The sequence below is a fragment of the Macaca thibetana genome, chromosome 13, assembly GCF_024542745.1.
Source record: "Macaca thibetana thibetana isolate TM-01 chromosome 13, ASM2454274v1, whole genome shotgun sequence".
Lineage (NCBI taxonomy): Eukaryota > Metazoa > Chordata > Mammalia > Primates > Cercopithecidae > Macaca > Macaca thibetana.
Genome location: NC_065590.1, coordinates 106,429,584 through 106,450,431, shown reverse-complemented (window position 1 = coordinate 106,450,431; position 20,848 = coordinate 106,429,584). Strand labels below are relative to the sequence as shown.

The following is a 20,848-nucleotide window of genomic DNA, read 5'->3' as shown; positions in this document are numbered from 1 at the left end:
AATGTCCTGAAATCACCATCTTCCATTTCCTGCTGGAGGGCTATGCTTTTCTCCTGCAATTTGGTGAGAGAGCCTTCTCTCTGCAGCCTCCTCCATTTACTTTAAGGGAGGGTCCAAGCTTCTATTATGTCTTACTTTATAGGGGTATTCAAATTCTTTATTCAATAGTAGTATTTTAAATTTTATTTTGCTTATGTATTTGGCTTTCACTAAAGAATATAAATGAAACAGACATTTATATATCTATTTTAAATTCACTCTGGCATAGAAAAGAAAGTGAATTTAGAATTTTGGCAGGTCCTTAATGCCAGCTTTTCCCTCTTGCCAGGCTCACATTTCTAACGTAGTTGCCTTTTTTACCCCTTAGAAATCTATCACAAAAACACCCATGCTGTTTTTATAAAGGCTTATTTTTTTTGGCTTTATTTTCTACCATAATCAGAAGAAACACGGAGACTCTAGCTGTTTAAAAACCTGGGTCCTCGTTAGGGTTAGGGTTAGGGTTAGGGTTGGCCTAGGAAGGAGGGGAGAGAAAGCTGCCAGGAACAGGCTGCAAGATTCCTCCAAAGACCTTGATGTCCTGGTTAGGAAACCATGGGTTCCTATGACTTCCCATATAAACAGGATAAATGTTTGTTATCCATATGGCTGGGGCTTGTGTTCCAGGAGTGAGATTCAAGTTGCTTAGCATTTCCTAGAAAAGTGTTAGTCTGTTAGAAACAGGCATGAGAAGCCTGGTAATTATGTATTGATTACCAGCACTGCTGATCACATTGGAGGAAAGAAAACACTGTCTTCATCTTAAGTGGAATTTCCAAAGCAACCATGAGGAGTTCCTTATTGGAGCCATAAGAGTTTCAGAGATGATACATTTATTCCCAGGAAATGTATCAGACATGCATCTTCCAGCTTCTGTACATTATAAACTATGCAGAAAATGTCCAGTTGACTCAAATCCATGAAATGATCATTTTTTATTTTATTATACTGTGACAGCTGTACATATTTCTCTTGTTTGCTTAAAGCTAATTTGATCCAGAAATTATTGATCAACATAAAGTTTATTTAGAAGATAATTTTATATGTTGATGTTCCTTAATTAATAAATGTTTTCAAAACTCAACAAAGGTATTGGCACCTTACATTTTGCATACAAACGTATAGTATGTTTTATAAGTGAAAATAAAAATAGAATATTATGCCAGAAATAACGAAATTTTAAAATTATTAATTTAACTATTGATACACCCCTACAAACTGGACTTTTAAACTTTAATGTACTGTCTAGATTTAAGTTGGTAAAGTCTTACATGTTAAAAAATAATTGTGCTTATCAAACATTGATTATGAAACTACTTTCTCCTAAACCTTTTCTTAAATTTGGGAACGTAATTTAATGTTGGTTTATCACATCTGTTGTTTCAAAAATCACATTAGTTTTAGAAAAAAAGGATAATATGAACCAGAGGGAATAAAACTGTAAAGAAAAAATAAAGAGAGAGGGGAGAGAGCCATAAACTGTTGTTCAAATCACTAGTGTGTGCCACTGAATTTACCCAATTCTCACATGCCTCCAAGGCATTGCCCTCATGACTGTCCTGCTGGCTCACGGGGAAGATCTCTCTCCTTCTCCACGCAACATTTGCCATTTTTGGGAAGTCAATGTCACCAGGAATCTAATTAGGCTATTTTTCTTTCTCAGACCCTTAACATTTTTCCCCAAGGCCAAAAATATTTTCTACTTTAAATGTCTTAAAATACTCTTCCTGTCTTTCCCCATAAAGACCAAATCCCTGAGGGCTGATGTGGCCAGGGATGTAGTGAACGCTGGCCCTGGAGGGAAGAGGGGACGAGTCTGAGGAACAGAAACTGACTTTAAATCTCAAGGGGCTGAAGCTGGAGCTCCAAATGTGACCCCTAGAAGCATGGGTGAGTGAGAAAGAAGGGTTCCCTCAAAGAGAGGCTAAGACACAGCTGGGTGACCTCGGTCCTTGGTGAGCAGGCGTCATCTGCCTCTAGCTGGGCCACCAGCCAGTGTCAAATGGCTCCACTTTGGGGAAAGATGGTATCATATGGACCCCCCATTCTCTCTGCTATCATTTACACAAGCGTGTGACATTCACTCAGATGTCACCAAGCACACACAGAGACTGCACTGACTCCGCACAATCAGGACATTTAATATCAATAAAAATCAAACATCAGGAGATCAGAAATCAAACAAGGCTATCAGACAGACTTAACAACAATTGATAAATATGCTCAATAAATTATTTGACAAGATGGGAGATGTGTTCCCTATCTTGACATAATGATCATATGTTTGCGTCATAATAATCATTGACTAATAATGTCCAAAGCCTATTCGGGATGCCTTAGTTGCTAACCTGATGTTATTTTTCTGTTCCAGGACCCCATCCGGGATGCCACTGTGTATGCAGTTGTCACATCTCCCTAGACCCCTATCCGCTGGCAGTTTCTCAGATTTTCCTTGTTTTCAATGATTGGGATAGTTTTGAAGAGTAATGGTCAGGTATGCTGTAGAATTTCTCTCAGTTGGGGTTTTTCTGATGATCCGATTGGGATTATGGAATTTGGGGAAGAAGACCATAGAAGTAAAGTGCTATCTTTATTACACTCTGTCAAGGCACCTTTGGTCAATGACTCATCACTGTAGCACCCACCTCACTTGGCGGTCGTGGCCTCTGCCAGGTTTCTCCACAGGAAAGTTACTCCCTTGTCCCACTTTCCAGACTCACTGAAGCAAATTCACTATGCATGGCCTTCACTTATGCAATGGGAGTTACACTCTCCTCCTTTAAGAGCATGGAGACTGCCACCTTATTTGGAATTCCTCTGCAAGGGAGATTTGTCTGTTAAATATTTACATATTTACCCATTTGTTCATATCACTATAAACTCATATTTATTTTATAAATTGGATTATGAACCAATGCTGCTTTTTGTTGTCATTATTGTTTAATCATTCCAGTTTCAGTTGCATGCCAGATCTTTCCTTTGGCTCCTGTGGCCCTGACATGCCCCGGCAATGTGGCTGTTCATTTTTATTTTTTCAGCAGTTATTAATTTTCTAGCACTCCAAAGTGCCCCCAGCTTACCTTGTCTATTTCCTGTTCTACTCCTAGAATCCACAATTTCTCTGGGAAGCCCTGGTTCCTTTTACTGGAGATTAGCAATTGAAGCAAAGACCTGGGTATTTCATATTATCTTTGAAATTGGGATGTCATTGCCCTAGTGAGTGACAGAGCAGGAATCTACACATGTACATACATATTTCTATAAATATTTCTTTATGGAATCTATGTTGAGGTTCACATGGGTGCACACTGGTTTCTCCACTCCTAATCCATGTCCAGATGATCATTCTGGCCTTTCTTCTTTTCTTCTTCCTAAGGTGGAAGCTTAGATTATTAATTTTATATGTTTCCTTTTTTATGATGTGCACTTAATGCCATAAATTTCCCTGTTAAGTACTGCTTTCACTATATCCCTCAAATTTTGATAAGTTGTATTTTCAGTTTTATCTAGCTCAAAATATTTTAAAATTTCTCTTGAAAGGTCTTTGACTCATGTGTATTTAAGTGTGTACTGTTTAATCTCTAAATATTCGGGTTTTTTCTTTCCATCTATTGTTCTGCTACTGATTTGCAGTCAATTACAGTGTGATCTGGGAACATACTTTATATGCTGTGTATTCTCTGATATTTTTAAGGTGTGCTTTACAGTCCAGCATGTCGCCATCTTGGTTAATGTTCCGTGAGTGGGACAATGTGTATTCTACTATTGCTGCATGGAGTATTTTATAAACAGCAATTAGAGCAAGCTGATGGTTCTGTTCAAGTTCTGTTCAACTATGTCCTTATTGATTTTCTGCCTGCCATATCTCTTGATTACTGAACTGGAGGTGTTGAATTTTCCAGCTGTAGTAGTATATTCGTCTATCTTTTCAGTCCTGTTGAGTGTTGATTCACATAATTTGATGCTCTGTTATTAGGTATGTCCACGTTTACTGTTGCTATGCTTTACTGAAGAAGTGAACCACGTATCATGTAATGCCCCGATCTCTGAACATTTTTTCTTGTTCTGAAGTCACCTTTGTCCTAAGCTAATTTCTCTAGTCCAGTATTATTCTGATTAGTATTAGTATGGATTATCTTTTTCCATCCCCTGTGCATATGTTACATATACCTTTTGAAATTTTTCTACAGTTCTCGAATTCCTATTGTTGTAAAATTTTCAGTCATTTTTATTGTGAAGTTCCTATTGACATATTTTTAAGTCACTGACTCTTGGCAGAATCCATTCCACTGATGAGCCCATCAACAACATTCATTATTTCCTATTAGAGTGTTCTGATTTATAGCCTTTCTTTTTCATTCTTTCTTAGCATTTTTATCTCTTTGATTACATTGTCCAACTAATTTTGAGTATTGCCCTCTTTTGCTATGACAGCTTTTAACATATTATTCAGTTACTTTAAATACTCTAATACTTCTAAAATCCATGCAATATCTGAGTTCATTTTCATGTTTGTCTCTTTAGACTATTTTTTCTTACTTTCTAGCTTATCACATAGTATTTTATTTTGTCAAAAGCCAGATATAACTATCAGATAATAGAAACTGAGGCAAAAACATCTTTACTGTGAGATTCTATGTTAATCTGGCTAGGATCTGGATTGTGTTTGTTTTCTAACTATATATGCCAGATGCTTCATATTTCTCTTGTGCTTTTGTTTTTGTCTCATATTGTCTTGGGGATTCCCTAGAGACTTCTTCTTAAGTAAAGTATAAGATATGTACTTCTTTCCATTGTATTCCTTAATTGCCAATATGAGGAATATAAAGTGGTCACCAGCAAACAAAATAGAAACTACCATAAGAGGAAACGATGAATGAGTTTATGTCAATATATTTACATTTGAATAAAACAATTTCCTACGCAGACATCACACATCAAAATTATACAAGAATAAATAGAAAATTTGAATAGATACCTAGCTCTTAAAGACACAGAAGCTGTTATTAAAACCTTACTGCAATGTAGACTCATGTGTCAGATGGCTTCATTGATAAATTCTTCCAAACTTTTACTAAATAAATAACCAAGACTATCATTGATGGGCACTTGGGTTGGTTCCAAATCTTTGCTATTGTGAATAGTGCTGCGATAAACATATGTGTGCATGTGTCTTTATAGTAGAATGACTTATAAACCTTTGAGTATATACTCAGTAATGGGATTGCTGGCTCAAATCATATTTCTAGATAAAGAAAAAGTGGCACATATACACCATGGAATACAATGCAACCATAAAAAAGGATGAGTTCATGTCCTTTGCAGAGACATGGATGAAGCTGGAAACCATCATTCTCAGCAAACTGAGAATTCTCAGCAAAACCAAGACTATATCAATTCTTCATGGTAAAATGAAAAATATAGAATTCATTGCAATGGGTTTTATGATACCAGTATTACCTTGATTCACAAATCTGACAATATGGATTACTGGACAATTTATATCTTAAATGTGGATTCAAATATGACAAACAAATATAAGTAAAATGGGTTCCTTGATATATAAAATAGATAAATATAAAAACTGAGTTTATATTAACATATTTTTATATATTAAGAAAATAAAATAAAAATTAGGTAAATGATAAAAACATTTTTGATAAAATTCAATATTTATTAATTATTTTTAAATACCTTGTAAAAATTTGCTATAAAAATTACCTTCTTTCTCTGAAAAATGGTATCACTGGAGCCCAAAACAAATCTTAGATCCAATATTAATATATTAAAAACTTCTATCTTCAGATCATGAATAAGAAAAAGATATTTATTATTAACAATTTTAGTCAACATTTTATAGGAGTTTCTTGTCAGTGAAATAAGGCATATAAATACATGGTAAAATGTTTTAAGTAAAGAAATACATGTATCTTCATTTACAGATAACACATGGTTATAAAAGTAATTTTCTATAAATTATCAAATTTAATAATTTAGGTGAGTTAGGCTTGCTGAATACAATGTCACTATACAAAAATTATTTTATTTTCTAGCACTTAATATAAGAAATTTTTAATCATGCTATTTACCATAGTATCAAAAGTTATCAAATATCTAGAAAACAATCTAAATATGTGTAACACCTCTATACCAAAATTATAAAAAGATTATTGAGAGAAGTGGGTGACGACCTAAACAAATGAAAGAACATACCATTTTCTCAAATTAGAGGAAGTAATATTGTGAGAGTAAAAATTCTCCTTATATTCCAGTTGGCTATTTTTATTTGTGTGTTGATGACAGACATGCTAATATAAGATTTATGTAGAAACAGAAAGAAACAAGAATAGCAAAAAATTTTGAGGAAGAGCAAAGATAAGAATATACATTGCCCAATATCAAGATTTATTGGAAAAGTAAGTTCATATGACAGTGTGGCACTAGTGAAAGGGATTAAAAACAGATCGATGAAGAGTCAGGAGAAAAGAAAGCACACAGGTAAACTTCATCTAAAACAAAGCTGGCCATTTCACAATATTTATTCTATCCATCCATGAGAATGTGATGTATTTCAATTTGTGTCATTTATGATTTCTTTCAGCAGTGTTTTGTAGTTTTCCTTGTAGAGGTCTTTGACCATACTGCCAAAAGCAATCTACAGATTCAATGCAATCCCCATCAAAATACCAACATCATTCTTCACAGAATTAGAAAAAACAATTTTAAAATTCATTTGGTACCAAAAAGAGCCCACGTAGCCAAAGCAAGACTAAGCAAAAAGAACAAATCTGGAGGCATCACACTACCTGATTTCAAACTATACTATAAGGCCATAGTCACCAAAACAACATGGTACTGGTATAAAAATAGGCACACAGACCAATCGAACAGAATAAAGAACCCAGAAATAAACCCACATACTCACAGCCAACTGATCTTTGTCAAAGAAAACAAAATCATAAAGTAGGGAAATATAATTACCTGAAACTAAATACAAGACCTGAAACTATAAAAATTCTAGAAGATAACATTGGAAAACCCCTTCTAGACACTGGCTTAGGCAAGGATTTAATGACCAAGAACCCAAAAGTAAATGCAATAAAAACAAAGATAAATAGTTGGGATTTAACTAAAGAGCTCTTGCACAGCAAAAGGAACAGTCAGCAGAGTCAACAGACAGCCCACAGAGTGGAATCTTCACAATCTATACATCTGACAAAGGACTAATATCCAGAATCTACAACGAACTCAAAGAAATCAGTAAGAAAACAACAAACAATTCCATCAAAAAGTGGGCTATTGGCTGGGTGCAGTAGCTCATGCCTGTAATCCTAGCACTTTGGGAGGCCAAGGCAGGTGGATCATTTGAGTTCAGGAGTTTGAGACCAGCCTGGCCAACATGGTGAAACCCTGTCTCTACTAAAAATACAAAAAAATTATCCAGGCGTGGTGGTGTGTGCCTGTAGTCCCAGCTACTTGGGAGGCTGAGACAGGAGAATCACTTGAACCCGGGAGGTGGAAGTTGCAGTGAGCTGAGATCGCACCACTGTACTCCAGTAGCCTGGGCGACAGAGCAAGACTCTGTCTCAAAAAAAAAAGGGGGCTATTAGAGAAATCCAAATCAAAACCACAATGAGATACCACCTTACATCAGTTAGAATGGTGATCATTACAATCATTAAAAAGATAGGAATCAACAGATGCTGGCAAGAATGTGGAGAAATAGGAATGCTTTTACACTGTTGGTGGGAGTGTGAATTAGTTCAACCATTGTGGAAGACAGTGTGGCGATTCCTCAAGGATCTAGAACCAGAAATACCACTTGACCCAGCAATCTCGTTACTGAGTATATACCCAAAGGATTATAAATCATTCTAATATAAAGACACATGCACACATATGTTTACTGCAGCACTATCCACAATAGCAAAGACTTGGAACCAACCCAAATGTCCATCAATGATAGACTGGATAAAGAAAATGTGATACATATACACCATGGAATACTATGCAGCCATAAAAAAGGATGAGTTTATGTCCTTTGCAGGGACATAGACGAATCTGGAAGCCATTACCATCAGCAAACTAACACAGGAACAGAAAACCAAACACTGCATGTTCTTACTCATAAGTGTGAGTTGAACAGTGAGAACACATGGACACAGGGAGGGAAACATCACACACCAGGGTCTGTCATTGGGTGGGAGGCAAGGGGAGGGAGAGCATTAAGACAGGGCCTAATGTATACAGGGCTTAAAACCTAGATGACAGGTTGATAGGTGCAGCAAACCACCATGGCACATGTATACCTATCTAACAAATATGCACATTCTGTACATGTATACCAGAACTTAACGTAAAATAAAAAATAAATACATAAATGAGTCATTTCTGAAATTCTGAAAAACACAAAAGTGGACTGAGGAAATGAATAGACAATTCTCAAAGGAAGATGTACAAATGGCCAACAAACATATGAAAAAATGCTCAACATCACTAATGATCAGGGAAATGCAAATTAAAACTACAATGCGATACCACCTTACTCCTGCAAGAATGGACATAATCAAAAAATTAAAACACAGTAGATATTGGCATGGATGTGGTGATTAGGAAACACCTCTACACTGCTGATGGGAATGTAAAATAGTACAGCCACTATGGTAAACAGTGTGGAGATTCCTTAAATAACTAAAAGTAGAACTACCATTTGATCCAGCGATCCCATTACTGGGTGTCTACCCAGACGAAAAGAAGTCATTATATCAAAAATATACTTGCATACACATTTTATAGCAGCACAATTTGCAATTGGAAAATCTTGGAACCAACCCAAATGGCCATCAATCAATGAGTGGATAAAGGAACTGCAGTATATATATATGATGGAATACTATTCAGCCATAAAAAGGAAAGAATTAATGGGATCTGCAGCAACCTGGATGAGATCAAAGACTATTATTGTAAGTGAAGTAACTCAGGAATGGAAAACTAAACATCATATGTTTTCATTGATATGTGGGAACTAAGCTATGAGGTCTCAAAGGCATAAGAATGATACAATGAACTTTGGAGACCTGGGGGGAAAGAATGGGAAGGGGATGAGGGATAAAAGACTACAAATAGAGTGCAGTGCCTACTGCTCAGGTTATGGGCGCACCAAAATCTCACAAACCACCACTAAAAAACTTACTTACATAACCAAATACCATGTGTACCCCAACAACCTATGGAAAAATAAAATAAAATAAAATAAAATAAATTTAAAAAGCTGGCACTGTGCAACGAAAAAGGAAAGGCTTTTGGGTGAGTGGTGCTGGATCAAATGGAAGTACACAGTGAAATAAATAAAATATAGATGGATTGTAGATCTAAATGTGAGATGTAAAACTATCGCACTACCAGAAGATAATGAAATATACTCTCCTATGTTATTAGAATAGGAGGGAAAAATCTTAAATGGATTAAAAAGCTTTGGCTATAAAGAAAAAGGAATTTGTATTGATCAAAGACCCCACTAAGTTTGTTTGTTTAAAAAGTCACCAATGAAAAGAAAACATTTGCAATACCCATGACTATCAAGGGAATCATTACAGTAATAATAACAATAATATTTATAAATTAAGAAAGAAAAGTGTCAATAAAAGGGCAAAAAGCATGAACAGGCAACTCACCAAAGGATGTCTCCAAATAACCAATGAATAAATGAAGTTGTTCAATCCCATTGACCGTTAGGAGAAGGACAATTGAAACAATATGAAACAAAATTACATTCCACCAGAAATGCTCTATTAATATTGTTGACCACACGAAGTGCAGGTGAGGGTGTGAGCAGCTTGCACTATCAAAGCCTGCTGCTGAGAGCGTCAGCTGGGTCACTTCTCTGTGAAACTCTGCCATTCTCTCTTGAATCCCAACATACACATATCACCTAGAGTTTCTACTACTAGGTGGATACCCAACCAATAGTCATACACACAGAGGAAGCTTTTGGTATGAGGTGGCATTAAAGTGAAATTGCAGTAATTATTCCCTGTGGTTTGAGGTTGAGAGAATAAACACTTACAGAAAAGAGCTGTATTTCCCTGAAACCAAGCAAGGATTCCACCTGACTTGATATAGAGTGAGAACCAACCCAAGAGAGTGCAGTGACCGCAGAGAGCATGCAGGAGGCCCATCTGAAGATCTGCGGGTGACAATGGGAGGAGGTGAGCAGTGAAATGTAAATCTGTTTGGGGAATTTCCTGGCTTCTTGCTTCTGCCTTTATCACTTCACTCCTGAATCTTCTCTAAGGTCTTGAGGCCTCTACGGTCATCATGCAGTTATGACACTCAGCTGACTCCACCATGCAGGGGCACTCAGCCTTCCGATGAAGGCTCCTCCTTCTCTACTCCTGGTTTTGTGGTATTTACTTCCCAGGCCTTCTTCCGCCTTCCAGGCCCTCTGTTTGCTTACCCAGCACACAGGGCTTACTTGGTCAGAACTGGAACTTCTCAGCACTCCCTCTAGTACCTTTTTCCTCCTGGGACTTTCTTCTCTGATAACCTCATCCAGGCCCTTCTCTTCAATTACCACCTTGGTGCACAAATTTGTATCTTCAACCAGACCTCTGCTGTGCAGCCCAGAGGCAGTGTATGCACCCAGTGGTCTCACAGCCACTCAGCTCTTGGTCCCCACCCTCAACCCACAGACTTGGGTGAGTCTCCATGAGCCCCTCTCAATGCCAGGGCCACTGTCCACCACACTGTGCAAACCTTAGCACTTCACAGCATGCAGTTACAGTATTTATAACTTGTTCATTTGTTTTTTTTGTTTAATTCTGTCTTTACAGGACTGTAAATGCTGTTATTGTTGGACTTATTCTGACTTGGCCAATATTGTATCACTGGGACGTAGCAGGCATTCAACACAGTTGCTGAATAACTAAATAAATAAGTGGATAATAAATCATGAGTTAATTGATTTTTCCCATCATGACAATGGCAGAATGTATTTCCCCTTGTTCAGAAAGTTGGGCTCTGCAGGCTTCATCCCACGGATGTAATCTTCTCCCCTCCCTCTCCTGGGGTCACTGTGGTGACTTCTGCTTGCTCTGCTCCGCCGAAATGCACCCCTAAAAGTCACTCCCATTGCTGTGGAAGCCTCCTGTCCAGCTCCGGTCTCCTGATCACTTGGCCATGTCTAGAATGTACAGCTCCTATCTACTGATTTCTAATTCACTACCAGGATAATTTTTGTCTTGTTCTTCCGTCGTCACTGTCAACAATTAAAATCAGTTATTTTTCCATGCAGAAAATATAAATTTTCTTACATTTTACCATTATTTTTACATTAGCTCTTTCATGCTACTACATTTTTACTTTTTCAAAACATATTTAGAAGAAAATTTGAGGAGATAGGTACTTTCTGAACTCAATCATACCCATAGGTTTTCTTTTCTCAACAGAGTGAAGGATCATTTAATTTCTCTGGCTCTTTCAATGGGCTAGCTGAGAAATTTATAAACTGATAGTGGAATTTCTTAAAGACATTCTAGATAACAAGGGAAACATCATGTTTAATGTGGCAGGAATTCAGCCCCTGAAACATTGTTTAACAAATCACCAGCTGAATCTTATCATAGAAAAACAGATTTATTTTTCAGACAGTTTTGAGAGGTATCTAAAATTCAACATGTGTGCTGAACCTTCGAATGCTTTTGAAGGAGTTTGCCTGCTGAAAAGCTAAATAGCATCAGACTTAAAAGCGTGTTTCTCCTGACATCAGGATGTCGGCTGATACTAGCCAGAATGAAATGTGTTCTTTTCCTCCATTTTCAGTCTATCGGCAAGACTTGAGAAAATCGCAGTGACCTTTCTGCCTTCAGCTACCTCCCTTTGTCCTGTCTCTTTGCAATCACGTATTTTTTTCCAATATGTGATTCCAATAATTACATCTTCAGTGTTGCTGAAGCAATTTGACAAATAGTAAGTACAATGTTCATTTCATAAGGATAGTTTGGCATCATGATTTCTAATGATAAATACAACATAAAGTTTCTAAAATGCTGATGAAAACATAAAATCTAAGGCTATTTCATGCCAGATAACTAGAGCATTAATCATCCAGTTAAAGATATGTGTATGCATAGATAAATATGCTTAAGGTGCGCGTCCCTTCAACAGGCCCAAATATTTACGTGCCTGTATTACAAGCTGTTCATTCATAGATCACAGAATGCTCAGTTCTTGAAAACTAGTGGTGGAAAGGACATCAGTTAAACTCATTCTGACCTGGCTTTGAATCTCATTTTTGCAGCTTATGGGCTTCTGTTATCTTGTAGGAACAATGAGAGTCCTCCGGGGAAGATCTTCCTCCTCTGGATCCCCTACGCAGAGCCCGTATGACCCTGAGTGGGTGGGTGCACACTGTGAGCCCTGAGTGGGTGCACACACGCGTCTCACACGCAAACGAGTCCATGAAGGAAAAGCCTGGACTGAGTTCCGAGTCCTGCCTGGGAGCTGCTCGTGGCTTCCGGGGCAGGCAGGAATCTCCAAGCCTCCTCCTGGGTGATGGGGAGAGGCCAGTCAGCGTCTAACTGCAAATCACGGGTGGGAACGACCACAGTTTCAGATGCCAGAACGGGGTTTTCTTAGCACAAGCAGCGCCTAGCACAGTGCCGAAAGCCAAGTCGAGGTGATGAGCCTCGGGCGGGGGTTTGAGGGGAGACGGTGCAGGGAACCCACAGTACCAGACGGGGCCATGTCCCCTGAGCAAAACCTGGAATGGAGACAGCAGCTTTGGCCTGGCGCAGCCTGTGGCTGAGCCCCGCTGGAGAGATACGGGGCTGTGTGTCGCGGCTCTGGACGGAAATCCTCTTTCCTCCCTTCCTGGCTCGGTCTTTCTTCCAGACGGCGCTGGGCCTGCTACTGTGTCGTCTCACATGAGTGGCAGTGTCTGTTCTGAGGCGTCTTCCTGTTCGTCCTTCCTGTCAGCCCTGAGCATTCCTTTACCATCAGCAGATTCCATGCTGCATTTTTATACACACTGTCGTGTAAAATACACACATTGCCCATTTTAACAATTTTGAAGTGCACTGTTCAGTGACAATAAGCACATTCACGCTGTGGTGCCGCGGACACCTCTTCCATCTCCAGAACGGTCCACCTTCTCCCCCGGAAACGCCGCACCCGTTAAACGACAGCGCCCCCTGCCGCCCCGCAGCCCGGAAGCCCTCGCTTTACCTTCAGTCTCTGGAAACTTCACTGCTGTAGATTCCTCGCAGACGTGAAATCCTGCAGCGTTTGTCTTTTTGTGACTTGGCATAATGTTTTCCATGTTTTTGGGTTGAAGCCATGTGGAAGCAGGTGCCAGCATTGCCCTGCTTTTTAAGGCTGGATAACATTTCACCATCTGTGTGCCCCACACCGTGTTTACTCGTTCATCCAGCAATGGCTTCTGGGTTGATTCCAGGTTTCCACTATTCTGCGTGGTGCTGCCAGGAGCAGTGGTGCACGGATCCCTCCTATCTGAATCCCAGTCTTCGTTTTTCATTTCTGTTTGTTAGAATATACCCAGAAGTGGAATCGCTGGTCATATGGTAATTCTGTTTAGTTTTTTGAGGTAATTCTGTTTAGTTTTTAGTCTCTTCTGCTATTTTTGAGGAGTCTTCACACAGTTCTCCCCAGTGACCACACTATATTATATTCCTCTCCATACAGTACTCCATAGTGACCACACTATATTATATTCCTCTCCATACAGTTATCACAGTGACCACACTATATTATATTCCTCTCCATACATTTCCCTACAGTGACCGTGCTATGTTATATTCCTCTCCATACAGTTCTCCATAGTGAACACACTATATTATATTCCTCTCCATACAGTTCCCCACAGTGACCAACTATATTATATTCCTCTTCACACAGTTCCCTTAGTGACTGCACTGTATTGTGTTTCTACCATGAATGCTTAATTGTCCTGATTCCTCCACAACCCAACAAATGCTTGTTATTTTATGTTTTGTCTGTATGTTTTTAAACATTAGCTGTCTTACTGGGTATGAAAATTTGTGTGTGTGTGTGTGGGTGTGTGTGTGTGAAGTATATTTATATCATATTTTCATTGCTTTTTTTCCTACCCTAATAGATTGAAGCTCAAATTCAAGAATCATCTCCATGTGTACCTGCCATAGACCGAATGTGTCCCCTAAATCCACAGTTGGAAACCTAATGGTCAAAGTGATGGTATTGGGAGGTGTGGGACATTTGGGAGGTGATTAGGTTTTGCAGGTGGAGCCTCATGAATCATCATGATAAGATTAGTGCCCTTATGAAAGGGACCCAGAGAGTACCCCGTCTCTTCTGCTATGTGAGGACACAGGAAAAAGGCACTGTCTGGAAACCAGAAAGCGGCCCTCACCCGACAGCAGATGCACCACCGTCTCGATCTCGAACCTCCGGCCTCCAGAACTGGGAGAACAGGCCATCTCGTTTATGGAATTTTCTTAGAGAAGCTCAAATTCACTAAGACAGTGTTCTCACACATTGCTTATGCATTAGCCCAAGGACTGGCACTTAATGTACATTTTGCTGAATGACCTGACATAAAATGGAAGGCAAATTTATCCTGTGATGACTTAGGTGTACTGAGAATATAAAGACCTGTAATTCTGATGAAAGTAGTCAAAGTAATATATCTTTTACACGTGATGATGTAAGCATTTATGACAAAAAATTTCAAGAACATGAGAGTAGACAGAAGCATAGTAAACTCCTATGTGTCTAACTCCAGCTTTAGCAACTATCAGCTTGTGTCCGGAGTGGTTGTATCTACATTTTCACAGCCCCAAAAGGATATTTTTGGGCCAAGGAAGAGAGACCTCCTTCCGTGGTTAGCTGAGTGTTTTTATAATATTGAATTTTGTCAAATGTTTTTTCTACATCAAGATTATTATTTTCTTCTTTTTTTAATGTAATGTGTTACATTCATCGATTTTCTGAGGCTGAACCTCACTTGCATTTCTGGCATCTATCACACTTGTGCAGGGTGTATAATCCCTTTAACATGTTGTTGAACTTGGATTGCTGCCTTTGTTGTTGTAGAGTTTACGAGTATTTACATTAAGAGACACTGGTTGGCAGTTTTCTTTTCCTGTTGTGTCTTGTCTTGCTTTGGTGTTAGTGTAATGATGGCTTCACAAGATGGGTTAGGAAGTGTTCTCTCCTTGGGTGTATTTTGGAAGGAGAGTACTTTGTTTTGAGGATTGGTATTATTTCAATGATTTCTAGAACTAGCCAATAAAGCCATCTGGTCCTGGCCTTTTGCTTATTGAGGAATTTTTGAAGACTGAATCAATTTGTTTACTCTTTATAGGTCTGTTCAGATTTTTATTTCTTCTTGAGTGGGGCTTGGTAATTTCTGTCCCCAGGACTCTTTCCATTTCCCAAGGTCACCTAATTTGTTGGCATACAACTGTTTCCAGCATTCTCTTATGATCCTTTCAACATCTGTAAGGGTTGTAGTAATGTACCCACTTTTATTTCTGAATTTGGCTATTTACACCATCTCTCCTTTTTTAGTCAATGAGTTAAGGGTTTGACAGTTTTGTTTATTCAAAAAAATGTAGTGTTTGGTTTTATTGATTCTATTTTTTTTCTCTCATCTACTATGATGATCACCATTGTAACCTTCAGCATCTCCACACCTCTGGTAACTTTGGGTTTAGTTTGCTCTTCTTTTGCTAGTAAGGTTAGGCTACCAACTGAGATCTTTTATTTTTTTTAACTTTAGGCCTTTTTACCTATAAATCTCCCTTTGAAGGTTGCTTTCTTTTCAGATCATAAGTTTTAGTAAACCTTGGTTTTGTTTGCATTTATCTCAAAGTACTTTCTAATTTCCCTTGCAATTTTTTTTCTTTTACAAATTAGTTGCTGAGGAGTGTGTTGCTTAATTTTTATATGTTTGTAAATTTCTTCATTCTATTGGTGATCAGAGAAAAGGCTCTGTATGAATTCAGTCTTTTCACATTTGTCGAGGCTTGTCTCACAGACTAACATCTGTTCTATGCTGGAGAATGTTCCGTGTGCACTTGAGATGAATGTCGGTTCTGCAGCTGGTGGGTGGAGTTTTCTGCGGGCGGCGTCTAGGTCATTACCACTCCTCTGAATATTGTTCTTGTCATTACTGAAGTGAACATTGACATTTTTATGAGCTCTCCTTTCCATTCTGTCAATGTTTTCTTCATATAGTCTGGGGTTTTCTGTTTGATGTATATTTGCTTTTAATTTTTCTATCTTCTAGATCAATAAGCCGTTTTATCAATTATTCTTCATCTCTTGTGACCCTTTTTGACTTAAAGTCTGTTTTTCAGGTCCTGGTGTTGCCCCCCAGCTCTTTCCCGGTATCTTCTGCAGGACGGCTTCTCCGCCATCCCCCTCACCCTACCTATTCCTTTGGCTCTAAAGAAAATCTTGTGATTATTAGGTCATTTTAAAAATTTTGCCAAGTTTGTACCTTAGCCAGTGAGTTTGATGCTTCTATGTTTAAAGTAATTGACGACAAGAAGGATCTTCTGCCATTTTTCTATTTGTTTTCATGTCTTCTTTGTTGTTCATGATTCCCCTTATACAGCCTTATTTTTGTATTTGATTGACATACTCTACTCCTTTGATCCTTGACTAATTTCCCGTCTGTATACACTTTTTAGTTATTTTCTTTATGTTTACCTTTGACATTAGAATTAACATTCTAATCTTACAGCAATCTATTTTGAATTGATCCAACATAGCTTCAGAAGCAGATAGACTCTGCTCCTACACAGCTCTACACCCTGATGTTACTGTCACAAAGGATGCCCTTGTGTGGTGTATCCCCTCCCCGGTTTTAGTAATAGCTGGACAGACAAGATCATGGCGGAAAGAGGTACATGTGTAAATGGTGCTGGCCCCAGATAATTCTTGCTTTATATTCTAAAACCTAATTCCAGAGAAACATTTTTACAAAGCATTGCATGGCTTTGGGTTTCGACGGAGCCACGTCTAGTTCATCTCCACACTCTGGGCACCTGTATCACCAGGGGTCCAGAATGTACAGCTGCTTCTCTAGTCTCTAAAACTCTCATCTATGCTTTTCAAGTTATGTAGGAAAGAAAAGAGGGAGTTACAAACAAAAATACAATGATGCTGGCCTTTTTTTTTTTTTTTTTTTTTTTTTTTTTGAGACCTGAGTCTTACTCTCTCGCCCAGGCTGGAGTGCAGTGGTGTGATCTCGGCTCATTGCAACCTCCACCCTCCGAGTTTAAGCGATTCTCCTGCCTCAGCCTCCCAAGTAGCTGGGATTCCAGGCGCCTGCCACCAATCCCAGCTATTTTTTTGTATTTTTAGTAGAGACGGGGTTTCACCATCTTGGCCAGGCTGGTCTTGAACTCCTGACCTCGAGATCCACCTGCCTCGGCCTCCCAAAGTGCTGGGATTACAGGCGTGAGCCACTGTGCCCGGCCAATGCTGGCTTTTATATTTACCAATATGATTACTTTACCAATGTTATCTTTTTTGTATGGCTTTGAGCTACTCATTTATTCTTTAGCAATTTGGAAGAAACTTGCAACACACAGGATAAAATAGATTGTGTTACTGACAAAATCTCCAAAATGTTAGTGCCTTTAAAAATAAATTTGCTCTGTCTCTTACCACATGTGCGCTGTGGGTCAGGAGGAGGCTCTGTGCATTTCCCTCCTCAGGGCAGCGGGCTGTGGAATGCAATACCGTTGGATGAAACGCTCTGTGGATTTGCACTGTGCAACATGGCAGCCTCGAGCCACATATGGCTCTGAGCGTTTGACCTGTGACAAATACAACCGAGAAACAGAATGTTTAATTCTATTTCATTTTAATTAATTTAAAGTTAAATAGCCACATGTGGCTGGTTTCTCCCATACTGGACTGCAAAGGTCTAGAACGTGTCTGGTGTCTTGATGAGACAAAGAACTCCACTCTTGCTGGTTTCTTCCCAGCCATGACAGAGTTCACTTTTCACTAAGGCAAGTCACACGCCCTTGTACAACCTCAAGGGGGCAGAAGAGTGCAGTTTTAACAGGTGCCCAGAAGAAGGAGAACCAGAAGCATTGGCGGACATCAATGATTCTGCAAAGCTGAGAATAAACCCCAGATTGCCTAGGGGAAACCAGCTAGGTAGTGGTTTAATGATTGGAGGAGCATGGCACAGGCAGTAAATGAACACAGTACCAGGGGAATTTGTAGAGAAGAAATGAGACCCAGGGTGCGAAATTGTTCAAGGCCAAAGACAGGTCGTTGGTCTCTTTTAACACTTCATCCCCAGGGCCTGCCTGCATGCTCAAGGGACCCTGGTTGCACGGTTGTGCAGGTAGCCCGAGCTGCCCAAGCCTCACTCTGTCACAGAGGCAGGCCCGTCAGGTGTGTTCCATCTCCCACACAGCCTTGTCCCTGTTGAGTGGCTAAGAGAATTACCTGAGACTGGGTAATTTATAAGAAAAAATATATATTTAGCTCACTGTTCTGTAGGTTGAGAAGTTCAAGGGCCTGGTCTTTGCTCCCTGCGAGGGCTTCTGAGCTGGGTAACCTGGTGGAGAAGGTCAGAGAAGTGAACAGATGCGGAGAGGACCAAGCAGCAGAAGAAACTTCACCTTATTGCAACAGCTCCAGCGGGAGCCAGTCCAGTCCAGTCTCTGAGAGTGAAACCACACTCACTACCTCACAAAGAGGGATTCAGTCCCAGGACGTGAACACCTCCCACCAGGATGTAAACACCTCCCACTAGGCGCCACCTCCAAACACCAACACACTGAGGATCACGTTTCACATGGAATTTGGTGGAGACAGCAAACGACATCCAAACCACAGTCAGCTTCCTCACCTCCTGCAATGCATCCTTGGCTGAGTTTACTCAGTATACCCGGGATGCTCATGTCCACTCACCAGATCTTCCATCTCAGGCACACTCATCTTCCAGATGCAGCTGCTGTGGTCCTCATGTCCACCCACCAGATGTGCTTCCATCCCATACACCCTCACCTTTCAGATGCAGCTGGAAGCATATGAAGCATAATAAATAAACTCAATGTAACCTTGTCTCTTATTACATCAAACGCCTGAGTTGGTGGTGTGAGTTGTGTAATTCTGGCTTTGAATCCCAGCACCACTGCTTTTTTACTTGACCCCGTGTGAGTTCCTTAAGCTCCTGTGTGGCTTCAGGCAAAGCTTCTGGCCTTCGTGGGTCTTGGTTGGCACATTTGTGAGCCGAGTAAAATATATTATAAACTATTAATCCATAGGGAACAATGGTCATGTGATTTTATTTTAGCTTTTATTTCAAAACACGATTAAGAAATACATAATTTTAATCGTTTGTATCTTTTCAACTTACTTAGATTTATTCTCTATTAACTAGTTTTTGTTACTATTGTAATAATCAATAATTAGAAAAATAACCTAGCCCTCACTGATTACTCGTGGGATTCAGGAACCCGATGATTTCCCTGAGAATCACCTTGCTGTGGGGACTGAGCGGAGTTTCCCTGTTACCGAGCCCGGCCACTAGATGGTGGAGGACCACTTCACTTTAGCTTTCTTGTCTTTCAGTACTAAAAAGGCTTGCAAGGATTATGCACCTTTTCTCCCACCCCTCGTTCCTTGAACGGTGAATTTCTATAACATTTGTTAACTGTCCTTTTAATAATTCTTGACCCTTTCTGTGCTTTCATTTAACCTCAAGTCTAGATTATTCAAATTGACTCATTTGGTAAAAATACATTGGGTGTCTATCATGTAGCAACAGCTTAATGGGATTCCCCGTGAAGTGGTCAAGTGCTGAAGCTGTGAAAGCTGGGGCCGGCGGATCGTGTGGGGACTGCCGCTGTGATCACTTTTAGGGCAGCGTCAGCAGAAGCCTGTGCGTTTGCAGGCAGATCTACGCTCTTTCAAATGTGGTGACACCAAGGTACGGTGCGGGGCACACGTGGCAGGGTTGGGGTGTGGAGGGAGCTTGTTCATCCTTCTTGGAAACCATGACACGGGGAAGGGGATTTAGGCCTCCTCGTTCCACACCCCTCCTTTCTAGAGGCCAAGGGAGCCCTTTGATCAAGATCACATGGTTCCTTAGAGGCAGCTCAGAAGCAGTTTCAGGAGGAGCTCTCCGCATCTTTTTAGAGACAAATCTCCTCTGTGGGAGGCTCTCTGAAGGGCCATGGTGTGCGGGGCCAGCGAGGCTGACTTCGTGACTGGACCCCCACAGAACAGCCACAGTCACAGGGATGGGACAGCTACACAGAGGTCAGCAAGCCCCGGGGATGAGGGGAGGAGGACGGGAGGCCTTGGGGGTGGAAGGGGTTCCTACAGAACATTGTTCTAGGTGGGGCCTGAAATAACTCCTTCTACAGACGAAGAGGTGACAGGTGTGGGATAGAGGGTGGAAGGGGCAGACCATCCCAAGAAGACACATGCCAGGACGCTGAAGCAGCTGCTGAGGTGGGTGCATTGGGTGGTGGAGGGGCAGCAGGCGCTGGTCATCGAGAAGAGGCTGGGGATTAAACAGTGGCTCTGTCACAAAGGCCTTCTAGGCAATCCTTGAAAGTGAGCTTTCTTTTTTTCAAAATGCAATGGAAAAACTTATTTGCAATCCTAAATCTTGGTCTATTCTATGATTTCGAAGTTTGGAGACTTACCAGAATACTGATTCATTACCAGCAGTAGACTCAGGGATATATTGTGGGAATTCTTGTGCCTTTATATAAGTTACCTTTATTTCTTCAGGAAAATGAAGTGAATATGAACATCATTAAATTTT

General features: G+C 39.9%; 1 protein-coding gene across 3 annotated transcripts in view; it reads left to right on the top strand.

Annotated features, from left to right (window-relative positions):
* The window catches only part of LOC126933461 (uncharacterized), a 28,873-nt gene extending 13,015 nt beyond the window's left edge, over positions 1 to 15,858 (top strand). For 2 of the 3 annotated variants that reach the window (XR_007718595.1, XR_007718593.1), the window contains 3 exons: positions 2,411 to 2,533; positions 11,860 to 13,619; positions 14,174 to 15,858. The gene's annotated coding sequence lies outside the window, so the exon portion shown is untranslated. The remainder of the gene's footprint in view (positions 1 to 2,410; positions 2,534 to 11,859; positions 13,620 to 14,173) is intronic. The other variant, XR_007718594.1, reaches the window with a different exon arrangement.
* The last annotated feature ends 4,990 nt before the right edge of the window (positions 15,859 to 20,848 follow it).